This window comes from Amblyomma maculatum, chromosome 5 (assembly GCF_055883805.1).
Source record: "Amblyomma maculatum isolate TAMU_Amacu chromosome 5, ASM5588380v1, whole genome shotgun sequence".
Taxonomy (NCBI): domain Eukaryota; kingdom Metazoa; phylum Arthropoda; class Arachnida; order Ixodida; family Ixodidae; genus Amblyomma; species Amblyomma maculatum.
In genome coordinates this window covers 4,611,566-4,630,178 of record NC_139348.1, presented here as the reverse complement: position 1 = coordinate 4,630,178, position 18,613 = coordinate 4,611,566, and the positions used below count along the sequence as shown (strand labels likewise).

The 18,613-nt window shown below is 43.0% G+C and overlaps 1 protein-coding gene across 1 annotated transcript in view; it reads left to right on the top strand.

Annotated features, from left to right (window-relative positions):
- LOC146187640 (ixochymostatin-like) overlaps positions 1 to 18,613 on the top strand; it is a 73,263-nt gene that overhangs the window by 9,321 nt on the left and 45,329 nt on the right. The gene's annotated exons all lie outside the window — the stretch shown is intronic.

Here is an 18,613-nt window from a genome sequence, read left to right as displayed (position 1 = left end):
TGGTGTACCTCCTTGCAGGTAAAAAGAGACAGCTGAGTTTGGAGGCGATAATTTATTGTCTAATTTAGGAAGGCAAATAAACAAAATTGAAAACATGTAGAGGCACGCAAACTGAAAGCCAAACATCTTACAGCAAACATTAGCAAAGCTTGTGCAGATTTGAATTAGGTATCACCTAATTCTCTGCTACTAGATGAACAGATTCGAAAAGGAATTTAAATTTAGCTAATGCGAAAATTGTTACATATGAAGAAATGCAGAGGCTAGTTATGGTTTTATTATTCTTTCTGATGCTTAGCCATCTTTTTAGTATATCTATAAGAGAATGCAAAATGGCAAAAATGTAGGCATTTAGCGAAAAACTGCCAACTAGATAGCACATGCAGCAAACAGAAGGAAACAGCTTAATACTTACGCTTCTTTCTCCTTTCACGTATTCCCTCAGAACAGCACCCGGGCAATGTCCTTTTTTCTTGCACGAATGGTGTCCTTCAAAACCAAGCCAAGTGTCTTGTTAAGGCCAAATTCAACTGCCTCTTTGCCGTCCTTCTTGATCAGCACGTTGAAGTAATGTAAGAACTGCAAGTTTGTGTGAATGGTAGCCATAAAGAATTCATTTTACTCAATGTTTTAAGTAACTGAAAATTAAAAATCATCGTACAAAAGCTAAGGCAATTGATGCCTTTGTACATATCTGAAAAAAAAAACAAAAACATCTGGCATTAGCAAACAGCAAATACAAATATTTACTAAGGTTAGAAAACTGCAAAAACCATCAGTATTTTGCCACTCATCCCCAAACTGCAAGCAATATTAAGGAAGGTCTAATATAAAAAATAACAAAACAAAAATTATGATCCTCCTCCCCTCAACTTGGCACACGGCTGAATAGCAATAAAATATGTAATATATCTCTAAACTAAGGGTCCACGCTCAGCTTTAAAAAGTAGGCTTCAATTCTTAGAGACAATCTACAGACATGCATCGTTAGCATATCAAAGACAAATTGTTTTCTGGGCCCTTTAAATCAGTAAACTGCTTTCAACACACACATTGCAAACTTTTTTATAACAGTATTTCAACACATACATTGCAAATCTTTTTATAACAGTAAGTCACAAATTTGCCTGCAATATGTGCACTGTGATGAGCAAAGCAGGTAAACATATGCGACTAAGGCTATGATAACCGCTTCATATGCACATTTAAGCAAAAGACAAAAAAAGCAAACATCTGGTCAGAATCAAACTCTGTAATAGCAACATCCGGTACAATATTTGGCCACAGAATTCAAGCTGTCGACCTCTACTTGAATGCTGAGGCATCAGTATCGAATATCCATTTATTCTAGTCTAAAGACACTACAAAAATCAAGTAATGAGGTCAAACAGTTATGTTGAAATGTGGCCACAAAAATAATGAAAACTGGATGGTTTGAACCACATCAGCTGACTTAGCACGTGTACAAGTGCCTTAATTGAAGTCTTGCTGAAAATAAAATACGTACCTAAATGACTCTTCGAGAGCGAAAGTAAACACCATAACAAAAACAGCATAATAAAAATGCAACTTCACACTCCATGCAACCGCAAAACATGGTCCCCGTAAAAGGAAAAATGCTCCCATTGTGATTAAAAAAGGCAAATCCAGACGCGGGGAAGTTAACATAGGCTGATGACAGCGGCATATAGTTTACGCAATTTGGAATAAACTATTATGCAACCAGGCCGGCCAAACCGGCGCCCTTCGATGCCGAGAGCACGAGCGCAGAGGCGTGCCGCGCTGAACGGCCACCGAAAACGAACATAGCCTGCTCGAACAAAAAGTGTAAACAGAAGGGCTGCGGGAGGACGCTCCCCGAGCTGCAGGACGGCGCGCGCCTATGCTCCGAGTAAATAAATAAAAAAAAGGGGGGGGGGGGTCGCAGCGCTCCGAGTGAAAGGAGGTGACGAAGCATGAAGGAGGTTTCAGGAGAGCGAGCGCGAAGTGTAAGAAATAAGGGAGGAGGGCGGAGGGGGGAGTCGAGAGTGCTAGGAGAATTAAGGTGGTACACCAACATGACCTTGCCGCACGAACGGAAACGGTGGAACAAAACCGAGTCGTTGCGAACTGAGCGCAAGTATCAAACTGTCAAGAAATGAAAATCGTTTCGTGAAACTCCTGCGTGTACAAAATGCAAGGAAACGTAGCACGTATATTATTTCTGTACAAGAAAGTTGATACTGATGTTCTTGCGCGAAATCTGCGTAACTCTCCGCGACATCTACAACATGTGCGATGTCATTTTGGCAGCCAGGTGAAAACAAGCGCGTGTCCCACGTTTTCATTTCAGCACGTTCTGGAGCGTTGCGGCACAAAAAGACACAGAATACAGCAATACGGTAGGACACTGTTCCCACAAAGCGCAATATGCGTGAGAATAGGCTTACCTTTACAGACGATTGCGTCAGCCGAAAGGACGCTGTCCGCCTTCGTATTACCGGCACCGAACCAACCAGTGCGATTTCAGCGCGAATGCAATGTAGTCGGCGCACATACCTCTTAGTCACGCAGAAAAAAAAAATCGTCCATGCCTTCTTTCGAACATCTCAAACATAAAGCGGTGTGCAGCAGTACTTCCGCCTGAGCAAAGCAAAAAGAAGCCCGGACACTTGCCGACACGATAAATGCCCGTTTGCGTTAAACGCCACATGTAGAAGGCACTTCACAAGCGTACACACTTCTGTAACACATACGCATGGGAAATGCAACACATTTCACGAGGGTAAACAATCGAAGAAGCACATTCAGCATTCGCCGAAACGTGGTCGAAACGCACCCCACAACGCTAACGGCCATATTGTGAACTTTGAAAAGAGCGTTCGTTGCTAGCGGCGGCCTCCTGGCGGTGAAATTTTGTTTCAGTTTCTGTTTCATTTTTAGAAAGCACTCGTGTGTAATTTTAATTTTAGCGTTACTTTTGGTGCTTTATTTAGGTGTTGGGTTATATTAGCAGCGCCGCTCGTGTATAAAAGGCTACGAAGTTATGCAGCCATATACCCCCTGCATGTTAGGTGATATTGCTTGCCCGTAACACCCTAAGGCATAATCTCCAACCAAAGCACCCCTTTGGTATGCAAGAGGTGATTTCCAATGGCACGAACACCCTAGACTCAGGGTGTAAGAGTGTTTTGAATCAGACAAATGCCCAAAAAGGTGTTTTTGTTTTTACAGTGTATGTAGTGCAATTAGTGTACTGGAAATTAAGATTGAGCTACGTGTGACAGAAAACTGAAGCGGCACGACAAGGCGGCGCGGCGGAAGCGATAACAGTTCGCTCTGTCGCCTACTGGGAAAGATACATGTTCGCGATGGCGCGAACAGAGGGAAACGCAAAACGGCGGCGACGCTCTGTGTTGCTGGCATAGTACACCCAAACCTATTTGCAAATTCAACAACAGTAATAACAGTTGCAAGTATTGAATTATTTTGCGACCACATGAAAAGCAAAATGCATTTACGACACACGGTATTGAGTTTGAAGCGCTTATCATGTGTTAACTTGCGCCATACAAGTGGTCACGTGAACCTTTTGTTTATTTGTTTGTTTGCAATTAGACTTTCGTTGAATTCTTGGCCATTCACCATTGTTCGTACAAAGCTAATAAATTTACGCGGCAAAACACCGCAAAAGAAAAATACGCGAAATGAGCGGCAGTGGCATACGATTCGCGTTCATGCTATTGCCTGATATCGCATGTACTACCGGGCGAACGAGCGAAATTTTCTGTTTCCGCAGATACGAGCGATGAGCCAAGCGACACATGCGAAGGCTTCGCGCGACGCGTGCTGCCGGCGCATTCGCATCAGTGTTCTCGTACATGTAGCTCAGCTTTTAGTGTAGTGCAATCGTACTCGATACAAGCCGTTCAAAGATATATGGTTTGATGCAGTATCGTCACGCTCGTATTTAATCGCAATTACTAATATAAAATAATCAATAGAGAAGAAATTATATTCGTCATAAGCTAGTAACGATGTTCGATTTTATTACATAGCATGAATTAAGTTTAATTTTTAATTACAGATAACCAAATAATGACAACTAAACAAGTCTTGCAGTTAGTACAGGGAAAGTACACTATAAAACTAGCAATACAAGAATATAATACCTAACGATGTAGCGTTCAACATAGTCAAAATTAACTAATAAACTAGTAACAATGAGAAACAATTACTCGAGTGCCATCATATCAGCATAAGATACACAGCCACTGCAAAAATATTCTGTGCACAGATTCCGTACACGGCGGGAAAGAAATATATGTAATGCTGTGCATTAAGATTGCCCATTGATCAATATGCATGCATGAACGCTCGATCATTTCATTTCAAATTACTTAACCAACAACTGGAAATAATAGTCTCTATTGATAATACCAAACTGAACTGCCGGCAGGACCTCATGCCGCTATTTTGATACTGCACTATTCAAATTGCTAAGCGTGGTGGGGAAAAATTGCAGCCCGCTCTCGAATCTTTTTAACACGTAGACATTTTGCTTTAATTAAAATGTGCGCACACAGCCAGTTTCTCAAAAGCAGGCGTGTGATGTTTTATTGGCAGCATAAATCGGGCAATATATATTAGAAAAGTATAATCGTCTTCCCTGTTGGCGAAAACCAGTCAAAGATTCCACGCGCGCTGCTGCTGCACCTTAAGAATGGTTCTTTCCAAGGTTTTACAATTAGTTCCTAACCATTTTGGGACTACCAATTAGTTCGCAGCTACTGAAAAAAAGTAACCCTCGCATTATTGCTCCAGACTAATTAATACTTCCAAAATGTTGCTCTTGGCCCATTGCGCGCAAGCTTTCGCTGCTGGTCCAAGACGTCAGTCAGGAGCTGGTTTCGGCCGCCGCGCCACATACCCCGAAGGCGGCCGGGTGCCGCGCGTGGCACACAGCGGAGGCGGGGAGTTTTCAAACTGAAGCTAGCTCTTGTAACGTTGAGAAAAGGCGCAATATCTGTCACAATTCTAGTCAATCACAAACGGTCTCGCAGTCAATTCCTAAGCAGCGCGGCAGGGAAGGCTTCCTCCTTGAATAACTTTAGTGAGCCAAATTGCCCCCTGAAGGTTTTTTTTTTTTTTTTTACTGTTCACTCAGACTCAGTATTCTGAGCTGGAGGCGTAGTTCGTGTAACGGTCTACCGTCCAAATATTTGAAGATTTGGATGGTTGTTTCTTATCACACACAGCGACTGGGGTGCTAGATTAGAAAAAAATCCACAGAGCGATGCACATAGGACCTTAGTTTCGGATCAAAATGAATTATTAATTACAATGTCACAATTAGCTAGATTGTCAGCAGTGAAAACGTTTTCAATTCCGTTCCTAATAACCATCCAAAAAAGAAAAAAATTGAAACTTTGACAGCCGGAATAAAAAAAAATAGTGCCCCTAATGTACATACACTGTAAAAACATAAACACTTTATTAGGTGTTTTCGCATGTCTATAACTAACACCTATGCACCCTTGAAAAAAAGTGACTTCAGAGTGCCAGTACACCCTCAAAGATGGTGATTCGGTTGGTCATAACACCCTTCTATGGGGCCAATGCACTGTGGTGTTTTCATCACCTTTACATAAACCCTATTGCAGGGCGGGAGCAGTGGAATTGCACCCTTAAACCCCTTGAAAAAATCAGTGCGGATAACCTGCATATATTCATTCCCTAATTAGGAATTACTTTTGCCACTACAGTATCTTTAATGCTTTTCCTATGTGCACATTTGCACTCTAGCTTAATAGTATACCTGGTAACCACCTGTAATGTCAAATGAGCAAGTAAAGAGATACTGCATGCCATTATGTGGACATCTCGAATGGCCCATACCAGTATGATTGTTTTCTCAAATTCACAGAGCATGTTACGAAAAAATGTCAAAGCTTCACACGCAGAAGGAAACTGGAAGTCTTTTTTTTCGGCATAGAAGGGTCAGGGTTCGGGATCGGGTTGCTCGGGTGCTTGAGGGGGGAGGGGGGGGGGGGGGGGAGTCTGTTCCTTCATTGATGCGCGCTATGGAACCTCATTTATTTACCAATACTGCCGCTCTCAAGCGAGAGCCTTGCAGACGGGCAAAAACATACATGTTATGTACGTAAATACCTAAAAAAAAAAATTGAACAAGCAAAACAGCTCCAACAGATGTAATAACAAAGTATACAATTTTTGTGAAAAACAGAACCGAACAATACGCACAACAGCATGGTAACATTTCTTAAAAAACAACAACAAAACTTTTAGTCGTATGCAACAATAATCGGAGTACACAATATTAATCCTACGCTTTGGCAGTGTCAACGCGTGCACTTGCATGAAATTCGGTCTTGTGCGATGAAATAAAGCGTTGTGCAGCGCATCTTGGCTTCGACACGCAGATGCCCAAAAAGAAGTGCTTTATAAAGCAGCACAAATTATCGGACCCCTTATAATATGCCAGATTGAACAGCCAAAATCCACCCATTATTGGAGCAATGCCCTAAGTAGAGTCGATGACTCGAGGAAGCTTCCGCTGCTCAGTTAAAGGGAAATGCTCTTAAGCTTCATTGATGCTACTCCCAGTATATCCGGCGCAGGGCGTGGCAGGCTTTTCTTCCTGTTCCTTGATAAAATTGTGAACGAAGTGCATAAGAGAGCAGCTGTATAAATGTGCACTGCGCCTGACAAAAAGCAAATTTAACATATTTTCTACTCTATATTTAGAATACGCCAATGCTCCTTTAGTGTACAGCAGTGTGCTGGAAAAGGGCCCCATCGGAAACCACTGGTGGTTATCTCACAATTAACAATGCAGAGTAAACTGTTATGGTTGGTTTAGGAGGCACAAAGCTGACAGTTCTCGATAAAGTCACAAATGAGAGCACATAAGGTCAACCCATTTTTATTCATGCAGCATGCTGTTGCATGGTATTTTTAGATTATGCAAGCTATTTTGTCAAATAAAAATGGCTACACTCATCAAAAGCACCTGGGCAGAGAACTTCCATGCTGCCCCACGAACCTTTCATTTGACATGAACTGGAATGTTTAATATGATAGTTAAAAACGTAAATAACCAATAGCTTGTTAAAGTATGCAGAAGAAAAAAATACCAGCGGAATTTCTATCACTCCTAACAGCATTCGCATAATTTTGACTGGAAAAAACTGTTTCAAAATGGTAACAGAATAAATTATTCTAAACTGGTAATGCAGGCCAGAAGGCAAAAATACTGCCTTGTATTTTACATGATGGTTTAACAGCATTTGTAAATTTACCTACCCTATTACAAATACGAGCACCTTCCAGTGCGAAACCAATTCTTTTTCATACATTTCTGTTGGGTACGCTGGTGGTCAGCGAGATTCAGCCAAGCTGTGACGCGAAGACACTAGTTGCACTCGTATGATGGGAGAAAATAATAATATTTACTTTACAACGATGCAGGTGCATTTTTGGTATCCGACAACGCACTGAAACAAGTGCTCGATGGATGCTGGGGCTGCACTGGTCCCAGTATAATTTTAGAAATAGGAAGAGAAATGGAGCAACTGAATTACAGTGCCCCAGTAGGCACAGTTTTCTTGGAACTCAATGTGCACTTGCATATAAAATTAAGGCAGTTTCTTTTTTCTAGCAATTATGGGGGAGCATCTTTCTTAAGCAACCACGATCGGCGCAGTTCTGATCCTCACATTACCCACTGCTGAATATCTTGCAACTGAAGATGAAATTAGTCATAGGCTACCTTCAAAATTTGTAATGATTTCTTGACAGCACTGGAACATGGTGTTTACTACTAAAATGTTAACAGCTGGCTCCATTGAAGGCTTCGCACAAGGCCTACAGCATACCCTGCACTGGCCAAGTATATACTGCAGAACCAAACAAAAAATGTGGAAAGAGCGTACTTAGCGATGGGGCACTATAAAAAAAAAACGAAGTGCATGTAATATATAACATATAATGCGTTTCTGAACTTTAGCACTCCTTCTTGTGCTAAGTATGAACCAGCCGAGCCCTAGGTCATTGCAATGCTTCCATTTAAGTTTTAGTTACAAGGAAAAAGTGTTCTCGCTGCTCTGTGTGGCAGTTCTGAAACTTCATCACACATTATTTATTGAAACTGTACACTGGAGCTTTGAGCTGAGCGACAATTACATGTGCAACAGCATTGAATTATCAAACAACCAAACAGCAGAAGCTCCAAAAATTGTCAACACTGAAGCATGGCATGTTAAAACATTTTCCACGCATAGCACATTGTAAGCGTAGACATCCTGAACATCAGTGGTGAGCCTCAAGAGGCGGCAGAAAGCTCAAGTCCTTAAGACCTCAAGTCCTTTAATCGTTATAGCGGTAGGCAGTCAGCACTTTGAAATGCTAAAGGTCCGAATACTAAAATATGTCGCCTAACTTGAAATGCAAAAATAATTTCGATTTATTGAGAATGTCTACTATAAATGAGAATGTCTACTGACAGTGCCACATGGATAAGGCATGAAATGTTAGCATCTGTGGTTGAAGGCATTACATTTATACAGCATGATCCTTAAAACAGAGCAGCATTTTTTCCCAACCAACGTGGTAAACCTAATCTCATAAGCACTAAAATTATTATATCATTTCAAATTTGGCTAGTAAATTACAGCATTTTTTAAAAGCACTATTAAACTGCATTACCAACCTTCAGAAGCTTGTAGGATAAGACAATACAACAATTTTTTCTTTGAAGCAGTCTCAGATTTACATATTCGAGACATTAAGAACATGTTAAGTACTAGCATGCATGAGCATGTTGAGAGTCCCCTTGCCAGCACATGCTGAACCCCACCAAGCTTTGAGGCGATAATTTAATATCTAATTTAGGAAGGCAAATAAACAAAATTGGAAACATGTAGAGGCACACAATCTGAAAGCCAAACATCTTACAGCAGACATTAGAAAAGCTTATGAAGATTTGAAATAGGTATCACCTGATTCTCAACTACTAGTTGAACAGATTCGAAGAGGCTGCACCATTACAATGGAGAAGAACAATAGGTAATTTAAATTTAGCTAGTGCAAAAGCTGTTACATATGAAAAAATGCACAGGCTAGTTATGGTTTTATTATTCTTTCTGATGCTTAGCCATGTTTTTAATATATTGTCAGGCATGCGAACAGAAGAGAACAAAGTGCAAAAAGAGGCTCTCCGGGATAGAAGGGGAAGAAGAGGAAGCTCACCATCTGTTGGTTAGCACATCAGGCTAAGGTGCAGAGCCATTCTGTAAATAAACCTTAACAGTGTGGTGGAGGTGCTGAAAGATCACCACGGATACCTCTCTACCTCTCATCTGTTGATTTACGGTCCGGATATTGGCAGATACCGATGCATCCGAAAGACAAGGAGAAGACGGCATTCGTGACCCCCAATGGGTTGTATGAATTTAACGTGATGCCTTTCGGCCTATGCAACGCTCCGGCTACCTTTGAAAGATTTATGGACACTCTTTTGCGTGGACTGAAGTGGCAAATTTGCATGTGTTACCTAGATGACGTAGTGATCTTCGGGAGGACCTTCGCCGAGCATAACAGCCGTTTAGCTATGGTCCTTAACTGCATGGAGGAAGCGGGTCTTGTGCTGAACTCTAAGAAGTGCCGCTTCGGTGAACGACAGATCGTTGTGCTTGGGCATTTGGTTGACAAAGACGGTGTTAGGCCTGACCCACAGAAGATTGAAGCTGTCAGTTGCGTCAAAGAGCCCAAGTCTGGGAAAGAACTCAGGAGCTTCCTGGGAGTTTGCTCTTACTTTCGACGCCTCATCCCTAAGTTTGCTGAAGTAGCCTACCCCCTCACATGCCTCTTGCAGAAGGATATTCCTTTCAAATGAACTCCGGAATGTGATTCTGCGTTTCGCCAGCTCAAGTTTCTTCTTACATCGCGGCCCATACTGCGTCATTTCAGCCCCACAGCTCCCACTGAACTCCACACTGACGCAAGTGGCATCGGCGTGGGTGCTGTGCTCATACAACGGCATGACGGAAACCAACACGTTGTCGCTTACGCAAGTCGCACCCTTAGCAAGTCTGAACGCAACTATACCGTGACGGAGCAAGAGTGCCTTGCCGTCGTTTCTGGCGTACAGCGGTTTCGCTCGTACCTTTATGGACGTTCCTTTACAGTCATCACCGACCATCATTTGCTTTGCTGGCTGGTGAATATACTCGACCCCTGCGGTCGGCTGGCCCGCTGGGCATTACGCCTTCAGGAGTTCAACTTTACAGTGTCTTACAAAAGTGGCCGCCAACACGCTGACTGCCTCTCGTGGCTGCCTCTCGCAACTACCCTCTGCGATGACAACTTTGACGACTATCTTGCCACCGTTTCCGTACAAATTCCGGATCTTGCCACTTTCCAGCGAGAACAACAAAAAGATCAAGACTTGGTATCACTTTTTGAAAAAGCTCATGATCCGGCATCTGCGAACCCTTTCTGCATTCGCGATGGTTTGCTGTATCGAAAAAATTACTCGTCTGGCGGTGCACGCTTTCTGCTAGTCGTTCCGGCTAGCCTCTACTCCTCTGTTCTACACTCTATGCACGATGACGTTACAGCTGGGCACTTGGGGTTTGCCAGGACTCTTACGCGCATTAAGGAACGTTTCTACTGGCCAAATATGCGTCGAACGACTCAGCGTTACGTGAACTCCTGCGTGCAGTGCTAGCGGTTCAAGCTCCCCACCAATTCTCCGCCGGGCCACTTACATCCGGTGACACAACCAACCACACCATATGAGCAAGTGGGTGTCGACCTCATAGGCGCGTTTTCCCGCTCGTCCAAAGGCAATCGCTGGGTCATCGTGTGCGTTGATCATCTCACGCGTTACTGTGAAACTGCCGCCATCCCTTCCGCCACTGCCGCTGACGTCTCGTTCTTTCTTCTTCACGCTGTCGTCCTCCATCATGGGCCTCCTCGTGTATTTATCAGTGACCGAGGCCGCCAGTTTACGGCAGATGTTGTGGAACAGCTTCTGCGCTATTGTACTTGCCAGTTGCGTCACTCTACGCCGTACCATCCCCAGACAAAGGGCCTCGTCGAACGTACAAACCGGACACTGACGAACATGCTTGCGATGTATGTTGACTCGCGGCACAAGAACTGGGATGACGTTCTTCCTTTCATTACTTACGCCTATAACACCTCGAAGCATGAGACAACTTCCTATAGTCCATTTTTCCTCCTCTACACCCGTCCGCCTCGACGTTCTCTTGACACCATTTTGCCGTTCTCGCTCGACACCGAGCCGTCTGTTTCGAGCACCCTCTGCCGCGCTGAAGAGGCTCGTCGGGTCGCCCGATTACGCACTCTGGCCTCGCAGGACCGCTCTAAGCAGCGCTACAATCGTCGACATCAGGATGTCTCCTATCTTCCCGGCGACTTAGTGTGGCTCTGGACACCTCTCCGCAAGCGTGGTTTGTCCCAGAAGCTGTTGTCGCACTACACAGGCCCATTTATTGTGCTCAAACGCATCAATGAGTTGAACTACGTCGTGTCTCGCCAATGTTCCCAAGGTCGCCCCTCTCGGAAAACACAGGTAGTGTTTTCCGAGAGGGGCGCTGCCACGAGAATGAAGCGCTGCCACTCTCGCTCGGGACTCTGACTGACAGCCCAGGGGCTTCGTCTGCGAAGGGGGAAATGTCAGGCATGCGAACAGAAGAGAACAAAGTGCAAAAAGAGGCTCTCCGGGATAGAAGTGGAAGAAGAGGAACCTCACCATCTGTTGGTTAGCACATCAGGCTAAGGTGCAGAACCATTCTGTAAATAAACCTTAACAATATCTATAAGGCAATGCAAAATGGCAAAAAATTTTGGCTATTAGCAAAAACTGCCAACTAGATAGCACGTGCAGCAAACACAAGGAAACAGCTTAACACTTACGCTTCTTTCTCATTTCACTTATTCACTCAGAACTTACTTCGAGCACCCGGGCAATGTCCTTTTTTCTTGCACAAATGCTGTCCTTCAAAACCAAGCCAAGTGTCTTGTTAAGGCCAATTTCAACTGCCTCTTTGCCGTCCTTCTTGATCAGCATGTTGAAGTCATGTAAGAACTGCAAGTTTGTGTGAATGGTAGCCATAAAAAAATTCATTTTACTCAATGCTTTAAGTAACTGAATACTAAAAATCATTGTACAAACGCTAAGGCAATTGATGCCTTTGTTGATATCTGAAAGCAAACTGGCATTCGCAAAGAGCAAATGCAAATATTTACTAATGTTAGAAAACTGCAGAAACCATCAGTATGCCAAAAAGGTGTTTTTGTTTTTACAGTGCACTTAGAAGTCATAAAGCTTAGAAAATGCTCTTTTAGATTTGTTCTGAGTTAGGCACACCTCTTATGTAAGAAGTGCACTTTAAGCAAAACTAGTGGGAAGTATGTTGGCTTCATCCCTCCATACGAAGAAATTTTAAATTTGCGAGAGAGGAACCATATCTTCCGATTTAGAATATATCACAAGAATAAAGAATAATTGCACGCCTGTTTAGTCAGAGTGTGGGCTGACGTTTATCGCTCTGTTTCGCTGCCAGACTGCTAGCATTCGTGTTGTTAAAGAACAAATACCGAAGCACAGGTTTAAGCATTTCTTAGAATGAGGATTACCACTGGCTGATACTATGAATTCGCTGAGAGCAACGAACACTGGACACAATGTTCCGGTTGCTCGAAGATTCATGTCGAGGGGATAGGGCGTACAGCTACCCGGTCCTTTCAATGAGCACTTTGAAAAATCTCCTGAATTTAGAATTACAGCAAGTAATGTGCGGTGAGGCATCCTGTGTGTGTGTCAACTGATTTTTTGTTTATGCGATGAGTTTGTCATCAGGCACAGTGAAAAGGGAGCGGGGACTAGGAGGAAACTATGAGGAATGATGGGGTGATGTATTCATCAACTTAGAAGAGCTGAAAAAAAAATGTAGAGCGTCCCACCAGCCATTTTACCAATACAGTCTACTGGCTATCTTTATGCGCTATTTTCCCACATAGTTTTGCCGGTGATGCGTCGCGTCTAATAAATAGTCCTAACACTAGCTAATTTGCGTGATTCAACACTTGGGTATATTTTGATTATCCGCCTTTAGACTACAAATTTCTTAGCATGAAAGTAAACCACGGTTTCACATTTCGGTGAGCTTTTTTTATGCAGACTCCGCAGCTTGTAGAGGTTGTGCTGCCTGAGCAATAAGAAGCCCGCGGCTGCTGTTGTTTTGCTCGTTAAGAGCCCTACTGTGGGGCCACTGCGACAGTTCAGTTCAGTCGTTCAGTCGTGTCCGACTCTTCGTGACCCTATGGACCATGTCACGCCACGCTTTCCGGTCTCTCACTATCTTCCTAACATCACATAACTTCATCTGCAGCGCCTCGAGGATGCCATCTAACCATCGCGTTCGCTGCCTACGCCTTATCCGGCGACCCTCAACCTTTCCCACCATCAAATTTTTCTCCAGCGACTCCTCTCTTCTCATCAGATGACCAAAGTAACTGAGCTTTAACTTTAGAATTTGACCCTCCAATGAGCAGTCAGGGTTTATGGTCGGCAGTATCCACTTATCTGATCTCCTGGCAGTCCAAGGAACTCTCAAGAGTTTCCGCCAGCACCCCAATTCAAACGCGTCAATTCTTCGGCAGTCAGCCTTCTTCACAGTCCAACTCTCGCATTCATACATCACACTTGTAAAGACCATAGCACACGTTTTACGGATCTTGGCTGGAAGAATAATGTCTTTGCTCTTTACTAGGCGGTCAAGGCTAACCATGGCTCTCTTTCCCAGAAGCAGGCGTCTGCTAATTTCATGGCTGCAGTCTCCTTCCGTAGCAATCTTGGAGCCAAATCTGTCACAGCTTTCACTTCTTGTCCCTTGATGCTCCAGGACGTGATAGAGCAAGACGCCATGATCTTTGTCTTTTTAATTTTCAGTTTAAGCGCAAACATCTCACTCTCTTCTTGTATGCGCATCAGAAGTCTCTTGAGTTCCACTTAAAACCGGCGTAAATCACCCTATTTTTCTTTCTGCCCATTCTGCCTCGAAATCTTAATGGGTTCCTTTATGGGACGTACAGATTTGTTTTGGCGCTAGGCCATGTGCGGGAGGCAAACGGAGGAGACCAGGCAGCAGCCAGGTGCGCACCCTTAGCAAAAAGAAGTACGTTTGGAATACACAGCGGCATATTTTTTACGCATTTTAAATGTAATTCGTATTCACGAATGTGCTCAAAATATGTCTGAAATATGTTCATCAAATTCCTTGCTGAATATTCAAAATGTATTTTTAAAATGTGTCAAAAATATCGTATCTGAAAGTACATTTCGAGTATAGTTCAAATAGGTGAAAAAATATGTAGGCATTTTTTACATACTTAAAATGAATTAAATATGTACTTTTGCAAATATGAAATAAATTTGTCTGAAGTACACTTCAGGTATAGTAAATGGGTGGCCCTTGAAGATATATTTGCAGCACCCTTCAAGCATCCTTAGAAAAACCATGCTTAAAATCATATTTGGGGCAGCATCTTGAAAATGAATTTAAAATGTACTTTTGTAAATGTGAAAGCAATGTGCCTAAAGTATACCTCAATTATGAAAATGGATATTCCTTGAAAATATATTTCAAGCACACTTCAAGCTGCCTTCAAAGATCAGTGCTCAAAATCATATTTGGGGTAGCATATTGGCAATGAACTAAAAATGTATTTCTGCAAATGTGTATTTAATTTGTCAAAAGTACAATTTTAATAAACGGACACTGGGGACTAAATTTAATGATCATTAAACCTTGTGCAAATAAAAATGCATTGTAATGATGTAGATGTGGATGACAGCTCGTGCGGACTGGCCACACGTGCGCATCCGAACAGTGATGCCGTTGTTAGCTGGAACGGTCAGGTAACGTGGCCGCGTGAGACTGGCATTCGGCAACGCATCATGGTACCCTGCCAGCCGCCAGCCCGTATGTTATCTGACGCAAGCGCTCAGCGCTGCAAGCCACATGCAGGCGACGCACACTGCTGTCCCACACCTCGCTGCCAGCCATTGGCATTAAACAATGCCATTCATGTAGGATGCTCTTTTTGTTTTATTGTTTTCCTGTCATTTTCGTTGCCGTCCGTGGGTCCACTACATTGCCATGTGTGCTCAAGCTGTCTCTGGCTCCTGGTGGACCTGGGGCCACTAACAATATCACAGACATTACACTACCTATTACCGCGCGAGCTTTTTTAAACACATAAAACAGTGCTTCGAATAGTGTGCAGAACCCATATTCATTGCTCAACCCTTAATTCCTTCTGTGGATTATTTCAAAGGTAATGAAAGATATATTTTTTGCATATGCAACAAAGCTACATTCACAGAAAGAGTGCTCAACAATTTCTGAAATTTTAATCCAGCAGAAAAATTGACACACACATAGGCGCTATTGCACTGTATGGTGACAAGCAAAAGACATAATGTTGCATTTCAAGAAGAGAGCTTTGCGGGCTGGCTGGTTCATGTTGAATGGAAGGAAGGAAAAGCTCAAACGGACGGGACGTGTAGGAAGGCGAGACAGACACATGAGCTGCTCATGCGCCTGTCTCGCCTTCCTACGTCCGGTCCGTTTGAGCTGTTCCTTCCTTCCATTCAATGTTGCATTTACCCACAAGCTCCTGTTCCAAGAAACTGCCAAAAAGTTCTTGCACAAAGTGAGACCGAGCAGGTCGGGCTTTTTACTCATTCTGGAACACGCTTTTTTTCCAACTTTTGCATGGTTTTAAATATTGATAATGTCCAACTGAGCTACATTCATCAAGCTGACCATCTTTCCCAATATTTTTTCATTTAAAAGGGACTTCTTGCTACTGCGGGTCTTAATCTCTGGCCATTAATGAGCTGGTGGCCAAGCAGCGCTGAATTAAGATGTGGGCTAAGGAGGCTGCGGCCCAGGGTCTTATCTCCGAAGATAGGAGGAGAGGGCCAATTTATTCTAACCTGCTTCATATATAGGACGGCAAATAACGTAACTTAGCAACAGGTATGAAGAGGAAAACTAAGAATGAGACGGGGTCCCTGCTTAATCCGACTGATTTGTTTAGCAACAGGAGAGACCTTGTCGAGCTGCAAAAGCAGGGATTCCCCACCATTCTCGGAGGCTCCTTTCATGTGAGGTGATCTGCACCTGCTTATATTATCACAGAAGTTTTAATAGTTTCCCCTCCATCCTGTGACATATATTATGTTGAGGCATGCAGAAGGAAAGAAAAATAAAGAGCCTCTGCCCGTGCCACAAAGTATAACGGGCTTCCATCCTGTGACAGTGGACTACATAAAAAAAAATGTAATTGAAAGAGCTGATGCAAGTAATTTTTTTTTTACACCGCCACCTTCATCCCTATCACTATCGCCCTTCATCTCTCAAATAGTTCTGTCTGTTCTTTTCTGCTTCTTTAGGGGAGGAAAATGTGCTATGTCAGAGTGAGTGCCGGACTAGTCATGTCTGACTGTTAATGGCTTTGCTTCTGTTCTGTGTGGTGCCAAACTAATGCATCACTCTCGCACTAATTGCAATAATCACATCTTGTCCTTCTTAAATTTAATATATATAGAATAAAATGGGGCATATTGCAGAAGTGTAGGATAAAAGTGAGTAAGGACAAAAAAAAAAGGGGGGGGGGGGGGTGTTTAGGTAAGCACTTTAGCCCAGGGCTATTTTTTAACTCTGCAAAAGACAGAAAATTAACGCTCAAAATCCAGTCAGGCTGAGCAAAATGTGGTTATTTTCATTATGGTAAAAGAAAACAGCTTTTCTTTATGTCTTTATGCCCTCTAACTTTCCAAACAAGTGTTTGTTGCAATCTATAGTTGTTCCTTTCTGTGCAAAAAAAAAGGAAATCTCTTATCTGGCATCTTTATTTTAATGAATCTGCAAAAAGCTATGAAGTTTCGAGCTCTAGACTCGCTGCTTCATCAAGTAGGCATGGCTGAAATCATATTTAAACAATGTGTTGAAACTTTACGGATATATGGAAGCACAGAAAAAGTGGAAATCATGACTCATGTGTCCCTTTGCAACTTATGAGCTGCTCAGTGATGTATGTATCATTGTAGGACAATAATCACGAAGGTTGCAAGGCATTCAAAAAATTTATTACACATTTTAAACCAACAAAGAATGGTGACTGCACAAAGAAAATAATAGAATCAAAATATAACAGCACCTGTTCTACAAAATGAAATGAGTGAGAATACGAGCCATCCATTAGAATCAGCCAAGTGACACCCGAAGAGCAATGGAGTCAAAACAATAAGCTTAGCCCATTCACGAAGCCAGAGACAACCACGGCTTCATCTTGCGTTATGAGCCTTTGTTTTAGCCATCCTATGTAGTTCCCTGTAACCCAGTTGTTTGAGCATCAAAAAAAAAAAATTTAACAATCGAGTAAGACGTGCGAAAGCTTTTGTGCACAGGTGGCAGTTGATGGAGACGAGGACATCCAGTGCACAGTGCAAGAGTGTGTTGCAGTCTGCACATGGGGGGATCCACTGCAGTTATAGCTACAGCACTTCATACTTGCTTCCCATGAGTAATTCCTGGGTTTGAATCCACTATGTCCTTATTGTTTCTTTTTAGTGTGAAAGCACTACAAGCAGACACACAAGCATTAGACAATTTGGCTATGCCCTGAACCGCTGGATTAGTGCTAAATACATTCATGCTCACATAAGGCACAATAAAAGACACTAACTTCAAAGCATCCTGCCCATTCGTAGCTGACCATATTTGCCAAAAGCCTAGACAGTCAAAGCCTAAGAAGCTGATGCCCACCTGCCCCCTTTGCCCCATTACTGCTGCCATAACACTCAACAAATGGGCGGAAGCCGCTGGCTTGGTAATCGCTGAACAATATTGTTATGAAGACGAAATAATCTACAATATTCTTACTGATATTGCCGCCAACTGACCCTGCCACTCTGTCACTGACACAACAGCTCTAGCCAACTTTGGCACCGACCCTGCACAGAACATGCAAGTTCCAACTGTCGACTTTCAGAATCGGCAAGCCTCGCTGCCTCAAGCATTCACAAGAGCAGTGAATGTTATATGACCTTGCTGGACTCCTTGATTGTGACTTTCAATGGCAACAGAAAGCTATTAATGAATAGATGTCAAGATGAACATAAGTATACCCAACAGCTTGCCTTTTCAGATCACTTGCCCCCCTCTCTCCTGTTTTATATCACCCTTTCAAAGCATGATGCTCCAAGCCTTCATTACCATTTCAAAAGCTGATCAGAGTGGAAGCAAGTGCTTATAGTGCAGTTCGGCAAGCAACTTTTTCTTATAAAGGCAAGATCTTGTCAATGTGCCTGAGTAAGCCAGCAGCGAGGAATTCACTTCACCAAAGACAAGATATCTGGAACGTGCCTACTCTCATTAACTGACAAAGATATATTAGTAGCAGATTTAGGAGGAGGAACAACTTTTATTTCATTTATCTCTTTCTTCCCAAGTGGAGCCCTGCGTTCAGTGCTCCATGTGCCACCACTTTCCTCCAGGCCCGTTAGACTACA